General features: G+C 39.0%; 1 protein-coding gene and 1 non-coding gene across 9 annotated transcripts in view; both read right to left on the bottom strand.

Moving 5' to 3' along the window:
• PDE4D (phosphodiesterase 4D) overlaps positions 1–14,228 on the bottom strand; it is a 1,277,424-nt gene that overhangs the window by 172,692 nt on the left and 1,090,504 nt on the right. The window lies entirely within an intron of this gene.
• On the bottom strand, positions 4,702–4,804 carry LOC116864018. Its single transcript, XR_004381908.1, has one exon. It is a non-coding gene; the product is annotated as a U6 spliceosomal RNA (small nuclear RNA).

Here is a 14,228-nt window from a genome sequence, read left to right as displayed (position 1 = left end):
AAGGAGAGAAAACAAAAGCTAAAACTTGGATTTCTTCATGAAATTTTTAAAAAATAAAAGGAAGCCTCAGGGACGTTATTGCCTTTTTTTCCTGTGACGGCAAGCAGTCGTCTCTGCACTTTTTGTAAAGAAATGTACTAAAATTAATGACCACATTAACACCCAGCATGACACATTTCCACTGTCTTACACATTTTTTTTTTCCTTCCCTGAAGGGTCAGAATTCCCATCGGTGGGCATAAAATGGTCTAAGCCCAAGCCTAGTAAATCACGTGCATTGACTTGTTTTTAAAGTGACTAAGCAGCTGGAGTTTTCAAGGTCAGAGGAATCATCTGCCAGGGTCACATGTGTTTCACATGTCAAGTAACGTATATGGATTCCACTCCATCCAGGATTGTACGGAAAAAGACATTTGCAAACAAGTGATCCAAAGCCATGTTTCCAAACAGCTGCTATGGTTATGCGGATAAGAGTTACTATGTAAACTGTGTAAGTTGAGGACTATGTTTCCAATCACGCCAAAAGAATAGTCATTACAATCCATAATGTCAAAACTGAGAGGGCCTGTTTCTGATCATGAAGACACACAATAAATATTCCATCAGGATAAAAAGTGAAAGTATATGATTGCTGTTATTATCATAATGATCTTGTTCATGTCCAAGTGGGAAAAATGTGTACTGGGTATAAAAATAACACAAGCAAACACAGAAGTAAGATGAAACCTGGTGGACTTCAGGTAATGAGCTTTGGCTAATACTTATCTCTCCACTTCATGCTGCAGGCAACACTGACTAGAACCTACAGACATGATTCCCGGGTGCTAATAACTTCCTTAACAAGCTGGACTAATTGGTATTACAGAGCCAGACTCATGGCACAGGGAGGGGATGACCTGAGGATTTAAGGAATTTAGGAATAGAAAAACTTTTTTTTTTTTAACTTCACATTTTTACTCACAGCATATTTAGAGATGTCTGGCTTCAACAAAGAGAAGGACAAGGGTACTGATTTTTGTGAACAGCTCTTCCAGTGGGTTGTCCTAACTCGAAAGGGATAATTGGCTTTGAAGAGTAGCTCTTACGTTGAGTTTTTATTGAGTTCTCATAATGTTCTTGGTATGTGCTCTTCAAAGCCCACAATCGGCCTCTTCATCTTGTTTATATTTACTAGTCCTAACGATCTCTCATGTGTAAGACGTGCTGAATGAAGATTGCCTTCTGACCAGTTAACCCTTCTCTGCAGGTTTTGAGGTTGGCTTCTGTATTTTGTAAGCAAAATAACAGGCACCTCCCAGTCAGCGGAGTGGTGCAGACAGGCATAGACAAATACCCACTCTCGCTAAGTATGGGCGCCGTTCAAGCTGGGAAAGGTCTCTCAGCTCTGAGTCACTTATACAATCAAGTCCCTGAACGTGTTTCTGTCCCTAATATTTTGTTGCTCTAGGCAACCATCAAGTCCACACAAAGACTTCTGCCAACTGGAGAGGATGACTAGCCAGGGAAGCCAGAATTTTCTTTTAACTCTTTGTTGAAAATTCAAAATAGTAAATGGTGGGTATCCCGGATATTCTCTACAGGACCTATATTGGGAAAAGTGGAATTCAGACACTGACTTAGTGTATCTTTTATTCACATCTTAGGGAAATATAATTATATAGAAAATATAATTATAGGAAGGCAATTCATCAGAAGTATGCATTTTTAAAAAATAAAAAAGAAAACAGCTGGTTGGATATTTAAATATCATCTAATCTAATATCCTCATTTTATAGATGGAAAACCAGCTTAAATTACTGACTCAAGGTTCAACAGGGAGCTAGTGACAGAGGAGGGATTATAGCTCTGGTCCCCACACCCTAGGGTTATTGCTCTTTCTACAACTTTCACAAGTTCAGGGCCCCATGCAGGATGACGGAAAGTTAATAAATCACAAGTGAGGAGCACCTGGGTGGCTCAGTTGGTTAGGCATCCACCTCTTGATTTTGGTGCAGGTCATGATCTTGGGGTTGTAGGATTGAGTCTTACATTGGGCTCTGTGTTCAGTGGGGTGTCTGCTTGAGATTCTCTCTCTCTCCTCCCTGCCACCTGTGCTCTTTCACTCTCAAAAAATAAATAAATCACAAGTGATTATCTTTCTTTTGTAATAGCAAATATTCCTAAAAAGGGCTAATTCGCTGGGGTGCTCGAAGCAATCCTAAAACTCTGTCGCTAGGTAGTGATCATTCATTAACACACCCATTACAAAAGTCTGGCCAGGAGGGACATTTAACTATTCTAACATTTGAAAAGCATTCAAGGTGTATCATTGCTTATCTGAATGTGATCTTTACTTCCTGAATTCTTAAGACACTTGTTGTCTGTGACACAATCCTAGAGAGTATCTAAGATTCTTGGTGTCTTTTTCATATGAACAATTATATCTTGCTAATTTCTTGGAAGTAGGACTGCATCTTATTCATTCCCATTTCCCTGAAACCCAGAGTACAGAATTAAACATGTTTTTGTTGATTGCTTGATGATAAGTTAATATTAATTTTATTAGCTCTTATAGTTTAATAATAATCTATTCACCCAGAAATTAATTGTCCATGTACTACTACAGTTCAGTACCAGACACAAAGAGCCCCAGAACAGTCAACAAATGCATTTAAAAGCTTATTTGTTCAAAAGCAGAATCAGGTGGCTGATTCTGATGGCTACCAGAGGGAACAGGGTTGAGGGAATGGGTGAAATGGGTGAAGAGTGGAGGCACAGGCTTCCAGTTATGGGATGAACAAGTCACAGGGATGAAAGGCACAGTATAGGAAATATAGTCAACGGTATTGTAATAGCGTTGTATGGCGGCAGATGGGAGCTACACTTGTGGTGAGCATAGCATAACATACAGAGAAGTTGAATCACTATGTTGTACACCTGAAACTAATGTAACATTGTGTTTAAACTATAGTAAAATTGAAGAAACAAACAAACAAAAAAACCTCTTATTTGTTATATGCATTAAATATTCTAAAGCTCTACCTTAGAGATGGACTGGTCCCAACCCCGCTTTTATTTTGAGTTCATTTGTTCTCATTCAGACTCAGTGCAATGGCTAGGACTCTGGTTTGTCAAGGTGAAAGAAGCAGCAGATCAGAGAGGCCAGTAATGCCAGGTTCACTAAGAACGTTAGGAGGTAATCATTGAGTGCAGGAAATGAGAAGTTAAAATGCAGCAACATTTGGGGCTCCTAAATGTTGGGGGAAAAGTCCATAATCATTAGCTCTAAAATGCCTCTGTGAATGTCAAGGAAGTATAGAAGAACAGATGTATATAGTCATGACCAGAGCCACTAAAAATAATTTCCTTACATTCAGTGCGTGCCTTTAAGCGGTTATGAATGAGCATAATACCTTTCAAAGATTTTCATTCCAAATGATTAAGATTATGAACTTTGGTTTCCTAGAATATTTGACATATGGATCATTTTCTTCTAAATGAAATGTAAGTAATCCATGCACTGAGATAAACCAGCCTTAAATTCCAAACTGGAATTCAAGTATCAAACTATATTGATCCAATACATAATCCTATATATGCTATATATAATAGCAAGGATCATAATAATTCATATACTGTCAGAGCCATTCTACATCCACTCAAAATCATGATTAGCAGTTACTAAACCCCACACATCTGTTCTTTTATCATTTACAACAATCTCCTGCTCCATATTTCTGCAATCTAGCTATCTTGCTAGGATAGGGACTTTATTTGACTGTATTCTTGGACATCGTTATTGTGCTCTAACTGGTCTCTGAACCTTTTATATCTTCTTCTTTCATTCTTTGGAATTTTAAAAAGATCCCTAGGTGATTCTAGTGAACCTACAAGTCTGTGAACCACTACCCTAAATGCCTAGGGCAACATTCATGTGACTCTTAATTACACCCTAAAATGGAACAAACTCCTTTAGCGGCAGACATCATACGTCAGTGATTTCTGAGCTTAGCTGCCCTTTAAGTGTGTCTCCCTCCATTTCCAATTCCCCTTTCTGTTTACTTAACAACTATTTGATAATTCTTAGGTGCCACTTCTTCCAGAAGACCTTCCGTATCTTGCGTTAGATCTCTAGCACAGAAGTACTAACGTTTTCTCTGCTTCTCTTTTTAGAGGTGCCATTTGATACTCAGGCTCAAAGAGACAAAGATGGTGGGGTGGGAGTGGTTCTCTTCGTTTTACTTTTTCTTTGTAGGGAAACACCTAAGGGGATCTGTCACACTTATGAATCTACCCTTCTTTGAAGGTTTGATGTGAAAGCAGATTGGGCTACACATTGCACAAAGGCATTTTAAATGTGCAGGTGTGACTGTCCAAATGAACAACAATACTTTGAACTTTTATAAAGAACCTTTCATCAAACGGTATCAAAACAATTCAGCTTATAAAGCCTTAGGAAGCTGGTAGGCAAACATTTCTATTGATATATAAATGGGGACTTACTGCATTAGCTATGTGGGTGATTTATTTCAAGTCCCCAAACAATGGGACGTTCGTTTAGGCAGAGGAAACGATTTTCTGTGGGTGACTTCTCCAAACTGTGACATTTAATTTCAAAAATGTTTAAGAAAAAAAAAAACTTTAAAAAAAATTTTTTGTTGAATTTTAGGTGCCAGTTCACAGGCATTTATGTTGAGAACTTAATAATCCTTTTTTCTTTAAAAAAATATGGAATGCTTTACAAATTTTCATGTCATTCTCAGGCAGAGGCCATGCTAATCTTCTCTGTATCATTCCAATTTTAGGATATGTACTGCTAAAATAAGCGTAGAACCTAATAATTATTTTTCCCTCTTTTTAAAAAAAAATTTATTTTTTATTAACATATAATGTATTATTAGCCCCAGGGGTACTTATTTTTCCCTCTTAATTTGACCAAGCATTAGCTTCTTTTTTGGATAATCCAAAGATGCTCACTGAACATACTAAAATGGACTTCACCTGTGGTGAGGGAGAACAATACTTACTAATGGTTTTTAAATGAACAAAAGTGTGGTACAAATCAGTTTGAGTCTTATTATTATTTAAATGTGTAGCTGAGTACCAAGTCTCTCCACAAACACTTAGAAATCTAATCTTTTTCTGTCTTCCTCCTTCTGGCTTCTTTCACTGTTTTTCCTCACATACAATCCTGTGAGCTCCAGACTGGGAAGAGCGGTACTTTCCCATTTTCCCATATTTTAAATCTGCTGTAAAGTAAACATGAGCAAAATGTGTCTGAGGAATGTTTTATCAGACTATGGTTTTTATTTTGCTTTGTCCCAGCATATTAGTTTTTTTTTTTTTAATTTTTTGCCCCATTTCAATGGTTTCTTTGATGTCTTGTTTTGACCAGCTGCTGAGCTTTTTGTGGCTGTCCATTTACATCACTTTAAAAAATGGTACATAAATGAAATTTGAACAAAATGAACAGTACTTTCACATTGTTTCAAAATCAAACATGTTCCTAAGGAATCTGATTTATGGCAGATGGAGAACAAAACCTTCCAGAGGGAGGGCTGTTAAATGAGTCTTAATTGCTTGCACATGAAAATATAGTGACTAAGATTGTGTGCACAATTAGGAATTTAAACATGTAGAAAAGAACTGGCCATGGAAACATTTTTGCAGGCATAACTAGTTTGTATGAACACAGACAAAAGAAGACAAGTTAGCAAAGGAAAATAATTTAAAGAGAAATTTGGTTGTTTACTTCCTTCTTCTTTATGTCAAGCTTCTAATTGTAAAGATGATTCATTTACCTCTGAAACTCACTGTACACTCAAGAAAAAAAAAGTTTTATTCAAGAATTAGAATTTCTTTTTTAGTCCCCACTCTGTGCCAAATACTAGGCTTGGTGCATATTCATTTCATTTAATCCTAACAATAATTCTCTGAGATAGGTTGGTTATTGATCCACATTGTATAGATGACAAGTAAGTTGCTTAAAGTGAAATGGCTAACAAGTGGCATAGCCAGGCTTCTCTGTATTGACGGAATAAATCCAGAGCCACGCGCTGTCCCTTTCCCCCACCCCAGCCTCCACCGTGCCAAGCTCTTCCCCCAGAAAAAGATACACACCTTTCAAAAAAAAAAAAGTAACCCTAAAGGTCTTCTACTTTCAGTATCCAGTCAAAATGCCTTCCTAGTGTTGAGTATATGGCATGTTGAGGTTGGGTTTTGGGCCAGTTAGTCAGGTCTGGAGTTGGGGGTTAGGACAGAAGATGGTAGGTTTAGACACAGAGGCTAGAGTGGGTTGGCTTCAGAAGCACTGTCAGAGTGTGGCGGTCATGTGGAAGCATCTAGTCAAGAGATTCATGCCTTAGTGGCTGTGTAGGCAGTACCTGTGAGGGCAGTGAGGTTCTATCTGACTGGTTCTGTCACAATGTGTGGCCTCAGTCTAGCTCCCCATGGCCTGGTACTGTGCTCTCCTCCTCAGCATAACACGGGCATTCCAAATGAGTGCTCTGTGTAGTGCTCTACAGTGAGCTTCCATTTGTCTTCAGAGATTTGAGTCCATTTCATGCCTCTGATGGACTAAAATGCCTTTTCTTTTTTTTTTCTTTTTTTTCTTTTATTTTTTTTTATTTTTCACAACAGTTTCATACTCAAAGAACTCTCTTAAGATTTCTGTGGATGTTTCCTTATTGTCCCTTTCCTTCCAAACTGAGTCATGGGCCAGATGTTGTTCTGCGTTCTTTTACCCCATTACTTCCTCACAGAGGGCTCAGAGGCCTCAGGTAATTCTTGCGTACTCCTCGGGCCTGTCCATGACAAAATGCCTTTTCTAGTAGAATTCAAGTTCTCCTTCAGATTTTTTTTCTCCTTGGAAACCTTTACTTTTCTGGGATGGGGTATAGGCTGTTTCTAAGAGGGACTCTGATGAATGTCACTGTGTGATTATCCATAATTAAGGTTCAAACAACCTTCAAATAAACTCGGAAACCCAATTAATCCATGTACTGGGGCTCTACTTACATGTTTTTCTTAGAAAGTTGAGAGGCTTAATAACAAACCCTCTCTATTATTCTGTATCCCTTAAAGTAAACTTAACTAGGTGCTGACTTATTAGACCACAGTCCATTTAGATTACTATTAAAGATTATAGCAATGAAAATTATTCCTCACTTTCATTCCTGGTAAGCAACCAGGAGCCACAGATTATGTGACTCTATGCAGAATTAAGCACAAAGGAAGTATCAATCAATGTGTGTCAATCAAATGATCAGGCAGTCAAATCACTTTTCTCAGGGATACATTAAAGAACAGATGCCATCCACATTTCTAGAACCTTAACATCGTAAAGAGCAGCTTGCTGAGAAATATATTAGCAAAGTAAAGTGTGTTGGGCCAACTTTCTTATCTATAATCAATAATAATTTTTGAAATACCAATATTTATTTCCCTTTTTTAATGGTACCTTACTTCACTTCAAAAAATTATTTGGTGTCTCCACTGATAATTTTAATAGCAGCATAGCCCATAATGACCAAGTGCTTCCTATGTGCAATGCATCGTGCTGGGGTTTTTATAAATATCATCTCAAATTTCATGAGCTCCTTATGAGATAATTACTATTACTATGCCCACTTCAAAAACGAGGCTCTTGAATCTCTGAAGGGTTAAATGAAGTGTTTGAGGAGAAATATCTGTAAGCAGCATACCTGAGATATAAATCCACATAATCTGGCCTCATAATTTATGCTCTTAGTACTACAGTATAATACATAGTCTGGAAGAACAGCCAGAAGCCCTGTTCTCCTGTAGCCAAGACCCGAGATCCAAACTCGACCAATGAGACTCCCTCCTGGCATTTTACATGACACAGATGAACAAAGAAACTAAAAACAGTTGCAGGAGGCTCACTGCGTTGCTCCTGCCATGAGAATTTCCCTCTATTTGTGCCTCTCTAGCACTCTGAAGATGAATTGTTTCCTTTAACCCTGATCCACCATCCTCCCCACTAATACTCCAGGAATTGGAAATTATTCCAAAATTCTATTTTACTTAAGTAGACTGAATTTCATTTTACTAGTTTTTATTTTATGTAAGTTAGCAGAGTTGGTTTTTACCCTGCAACCAAAGGATCACTGCTGATACACCATCATCTAAGGGGAGGGAGAAGCCAGCCTAGGAGAGAATTGTATGAATCCTCAAAGAAGAGGATGCTGAAGCATGGTTAAATTCCCAGCGATAATGTGATAGACTCAGAAATACTGTGTGCCAAAACGTCATGTTGATTTTCTCTGCTGCCCTTTCTGTTGAAATGATGAGGGCTTGGTTCCCTCTCTAAGCCAGTGGGCTGGGACACACCAGCCTCTCCTTTGTCTCCAGGACTTTGAGCAGTCTCCAGTGAATGGAACAGGCTTGGGAAGATCTTTAGAAAGACAGACTGCAAGGTATGACTGAAGAGGCAAGAAGACTTCTAAAGATCATTGCTTTCCCGTCACAAATGGACAAGATTTCAGATGAAGCTAACTCTTTCAAAGTGTCCCCTGGAAAAACATATCTATATGTTTATTCTGTATGCTGCCATCACTCTACAGTTCAAGGACACTGTCTTGGGAATGCCTCCCTTCGGAGTCCATGCCGTATTTCTTTCAAATGCCTCAAAAATGTCTTATCCCTTGGAATGGATTCATTTCTAGAATTATCCTGGTCCAGGCTATTCTGACATGCTATTTACTGACTAGGGTTGGTAGTCATATTAGAAATAATATTTCTGGTCAAAAGTGAAGCATGACAGTAAACCAATCAGGTGGCTTTTTCCTAATAAAGTCTATGAAATGAATTACCTATAAAACCATTTCTTCCCTCTCTTTCCCTTTTTAAAAATTTTATCAATTTATTTGAGAGAAAGAGAGAAACACAAACAGAGGGAGCAGCAGACAGAGGGAGAGGATCAACGTGAATAGCGTAATAGTGTCTATGGATAGTCTTATAGTGCTTTTCAATACGTAAGGCATTCTCTGCCTACCTTCTCAGCAGAGGCTAACATTCATTATTGCCAGACACTGTGCCAAATTTTCTACACACATTACCTTTTGTAATCCTCAAAATCAGGAAGGTATTATTATAGTTATTCACCACATTTTAACAGAAAAGACTCAGAGTATAGAGTAAGTTGTCTAAGATCACAAAGTGGGTGAGCAGGAGAGCCAGCCATGAAACCCCAACCTCCCACTTTCTCTCCTCCAGGTTCTGACTTGTATATCAAATGAGCAAACAAAACTTAAAACAGTTTGGAATTTTTTCCGAAATAAAAACCAGCTGGAAGAGAAAACCTAGGTCTATTTCTAGGTGAAGAATTCTAGTTAAAGAGCCCAGGCGCATAGTCACGGACGTGAGGCATCTCAGAAGCCCACGTCTGCCCCTCACCTTCCAGCTCTCAGTTCCAGGGCCTTTTTCTGTTCCCTTCCCTACTGACGTGGGCAACATTTCTTCTTTTACTACTCTGTCCTCTACCTTCTCGTGCTGCAAAGTTTTCCCGAAGTTCATGCACTGGGTCTCCAGACCCTTTCTAGTCTGAGCTAAATAACAACATAGACAGATTCCTGGTTCTCTAGAGAAAAGACCTCTCATCCTGACTCATTTCTTCCTCCCTTGTTTAGCTACTGACTCATTTATAAGCCCTCTGTTTTCTTTCAACTGAATGCTCTTCATCAATCAACAGGGCACATTTTATCTTTTTCAGTTCTGAGAACCTCTAGGAGGGTGATTCTAAAGCTCAGTGGACATATTTTATGCCTGACTGGGTCCTCAAAGCCTACACAGTCTTTCACATCTCAGAAACAGAGAGGGAAAGAGCAAAGCCAGGAGGGCACACAGAAATGAGGTTCTCCACGTGGACAGCTCACTGTGCAGCATGCAAATATTGGAAACATATCAGAAAGAAGAAAGAATAAGCACCCATCTGTGTTACCGGGCGTGAAAATACAGAGAACTACTAGTACTTCCAGAGTGCCCACTGTGCTGGGTAAGAACCACGCAAAAAGGAGAGATAATACACTAAAAAGCACTGGATATTTAATCATTAGAAATATCTAGAGGAAGCGCATCTGGGGGAAGAGGGAGCTAAGGAATTTCATGGCTAGAAAAAGAAGCCAAGAAAATGATAATGGGTATGAAGAGCCTACACTGAATCTAAAAGAAAGAGATCACAAATCTCATCACTCTGTAGAAACTGCTATTTCAGGGGTTAATAGTGAGTGGTCCTAGAAGCAAGGGGAGTGCCGACTTCCAAGCACTGTCTTTTTTTTTTTTTTTTTTTTTTTAAGATTTCAGCTATTCATTTGACAGAAAGATCACAAGCAGGCAGAGAGGCAGGCAGAGAGAGAGGAAGGGAAGCAGGCTCCCCGCAGAGCAGAGAGCCCAACGCGGGACTCAATCCCAGGACCCTGGGATCATGACCCAAGCCAAAGGCAGAGGCTTTAACCCACCGAGCCACCCAGGCGCCTCACCAAGCACTGTCTTGCTCCCAACATTCTATTTAAATTTTTTTTAGAGATTTATTTGTTTATCTTAGACAGTGGGAGAGGCAGAGGGTGGGGGAGAGAGAACCCCAAGCAGACCCCATGCCCAGTGCATGGAGCCCGATGTAGGGTCCAATCCCAGGACCCTGAGATCCTGACCTGAGCTGAAGCCAACAATCAGATGCTTCCTTCAACTGTGCCACCCAGGCGCACCTGCCCCCAAACTTCTGGCATACTCCATCTAAGGCACTTCTCCCACAGTCCATGCAGCATTTTCCCTATGAAAATTCCTGCCCTGGGTACTCTCACCAAAATAGGAACTTCAGAGGAGTCAGGAAGAGGACTGTGGGAATTAAGGAATACTCGAGGAATTCTATATCCCCGGCAGGAATCCTTCCCTTAGCTTATGTCACTTCTTCAGGTTTCCCAAAGGTTTCCCTGTATCCATAGACCTTAGCCATCCTCTTGCCCTACTCTCCACTCATACCCATTCAGTAAAAGGACCATATAAATTCATTTTCTGCTCTCCCTTAAAAAATAAAAAAAGAAGAAGAAGAAAAGAAATTCCCAGGGAATAACTCTCCTAGGGGAGAGGCAGATGACAATAGATTGTGTGGGTTTTTTTTGTGCACATGTCAATAAATCTTAAGAAGAGAAACCTTAAGGACATGCTTTGAGTCAGCTATAACCTATACTTTGTCATTTGTAGCTATTTATCAGATTCTCATAAGATTAAAGGAGATTATGCATGTAGAGTCTTTAGTACATATTAAATGTCAGAAAATGTTACCTTTTATTAATATTAGTAGTCATGATGTATCCAATGGATTTTTAAAAAACATTTTCTGAGATGGTGAAAGAAGGCTGCTAGAAGCAAGCTCCCCATTGATTCACAGACTCAAACAATTCAGTGTTTAACCAGTAAAATTTAGGAAGTTAGACTCAAAGGAATTTTCATTACTTTGCCCCACCACAGTAATGCGTTTCTGAGTAGGCCTAAAATATTCTCTAAGGCATACATGGGTGGGAAGCACTTCGTGGGTAAAGGGAGCGACTTAAGAATGCAGCTTTTGTTCTTTCTTTCTTTCTTTTTTTTTTTTTTTAAAGGAAACTTGGTACTGTGTCTAAGAAGACAAAAAGGATACAGTTACTAAACATAACATTTCCCAAACCTGCTCCCACCCGCATACACAAACATGGACTTAATCCTTCATTTTCTTCTAGAAGAGCAAGCTGAACTATTAAAATCTTGTATATATTTTGAGAGATAACAGCGATGACAGCCCAGTGATGACGACCGTGACGACGTGGTTTGCACTGATAATAATATCACCTTGTCTTTTCTTCCTAATCACACAGCACTTGACACATAGTATCTTATTTATCCTAGACTGCATTGTTACATGGGGGTGTGGGTGTCACTAACACACTTTCCAGAAAGACAGTGATTTTACAGCAAATTATGAGCAACCCCATGACAATGTTGTATGTGGGCACTCTTACCCGCATCAGTCAGTATTCCATTATAACCCCAAATTTGGCTGGTCCAATGGTCCACCTGGGAGCACTCATTAATAATAAAGGTCGTGAGCCTTATTCCAAAGACTCTGTTGTGGACTGTCTGGAAATTCGTGCTTTGACGTTTGTTTTCCACCATCCTCTGGTGATGTGGTCAGGTGGCTTTGGGAAATACTGTCCTTTTCAAACTCAGGGCAGTGAGGAAGGGATACTGGCTGCAGGGAACTTGGGTGACACTCAGATCCTATCTTTGCTGGTAGTTTTGCTGATCACTGGGAGGATAATGGAACAGCCCTGCCACAGGTGTCACAAGCTCAGTACCAACAGACACAGTACTGTCCTATCCAGGGATATTGTTATTTGAAAATACGGTTAATTCTTCACTGTGGCTCCCTAATACTGAAATATCATTACACAGCCTCTCATTGGTACCTTTTCCAGGTGGGGAGAGGCAGACAACTGAGACCTGAGAAATACTTGCATTTTTGTCACTAGCTTCTATGTAATATAGTAAAGCTATCTGCCTTTGCTTATTACTAGTCAACAGCTAAGAAATGTCTTAATCTGTTATATGTGATTAAAATGTGTTAAATGTGTGCTTAATGCCCATTTAGCACTTTATCATGTATTCTTTAAAGTAGAAGTATTTTTACATGACTAAACTTTTCTAATAAATCACTTAAAAACCTTTTTGTTATAGGATTTTTTATACCTAAATAGAATTCATATATTATTTAGCATCTGGGGTTGTTTTCCATCTTTGATGGATATATACATGTGCTGTGATGAACATCTGTATATATGACTAAAGATTTCCTGTCTTTTCTCATCACTCCTCAAGTTAATCAACTGCCAATTCTTCTCAAGTTGGTCTCTGGAAAGAGCTGTGGCTCCATCCCCTCATCTTCACTGGCCACAGCAACAACCTGAGTTCAGAGCTGCATTATCTTTAGCATGTACTTGACGGATAACAGCCTCCTATTAGTATGGTGCTGCCTCTGTTCTCTGTTTTTCCGTCTGTTTCCATTTCATTTCATTTCTTTCTTTTTTTTTTTTTTTTGGTAAGGGGATGAGGGGAAGAGTAGAGGAAGAAGAAGAGAATTTTAAGCAGGTTCTGCATGGGGTGGATATGGGGCCTGATCTCACAATCCTGAGATCAAGACCTGAGCCAAAATCAAGAATCGGATGCTTAACGGACTGGGCTATCCATGTGTCCCTTTTTCAGTCTGTTCTCTTTACTGCTCCCAACATTGTCATTCTAAGATACATACTTGCTTCTCTGTACAGACATGATTGATGATTTTCCCTTGTCCTATAGAATAAAGTCCACCATGAACACTGGCTTCTAATAATCTTCATACTACTGCCCTAATCTTCTCCTGCAGCCTCCTATTTGGTTGGTCCATACATTTTTAACTCTTTGTCCTTTACTGTCTGAAGTCTCCTGATCTGACAGGCATTCCATGTTTCCATGCCTTACTCCTGCTGGTCCCCTGGGCTCAAGTGACCATTCCCTAACTATAGGCATAACTCTATGTTCTTCAAAGCTCAGCAGGAAGCTTCCCATAGGTAGTACATGTATAGTATATGTATTTGAAGTTGCTTCAGTCATAGCCTTTCACTTGCACAAAATTATTCATGATTTCTTCTCCCCTTGACTGTGAATTCCTTGATGCCAGCAGTCACATTTTACTCATCTCTTGATCTCCAACCCCTACCTTATTGCAGGCCATATAGAAGGCGCACAGAAAATATTTGTTCACCAACTGGCTAATAGTAATAATAATAAAATTACAGCATTTACAGTAACTACCACTTGTTGAATACATTCTGGGAACCAATCACTGACTTAGGATTTACTGATGAGAAAATAAATGCTTAGAGAACTTCAGTAAATTGACCACAATTACGCAGCTAATATAAGTAAAGCTAGAATTTCGACTTATATGGTTTGACTCATAATGTCTTTATTGTACTAACTAAATGAATATGCAATCTCATTTAATTATACCATTTAAAGTTATAACAAAATACTCAGAGCAGATATTCAGGCAATAGAGATTCAATTAATTATTTTTCCCATGATTATGCATTTATTTTCACTGTTTAAAAAACCAAGTATGATATCAATTAATTCCTGGTTGAAAAGTCACTGTGTCAGACATTTTTCTGAGTATGTATGTATGTGTGTGTGTGTGTATATATATATATATATATATA

Source organism: Lontra canadensis, unplaced genomic scaffold (genome assembly GCF_010015895.1).
Source record: "Lontra canadensis isolate GAN:19392208 unplaced genomic scaffold, GSC_riverotter_1.0 scaffold4, whole genome shotgun sequence".
NCBI lineage: Eukaryota > Metazoa > Chordata > Mammalia > Carnivora > Mustelidae > Lontra > Lontra canadensis.
Note: the sequence above shows the minus strand (reverse complement) of the source record. Positions and strands in the feature narration are given on the sequence as shown.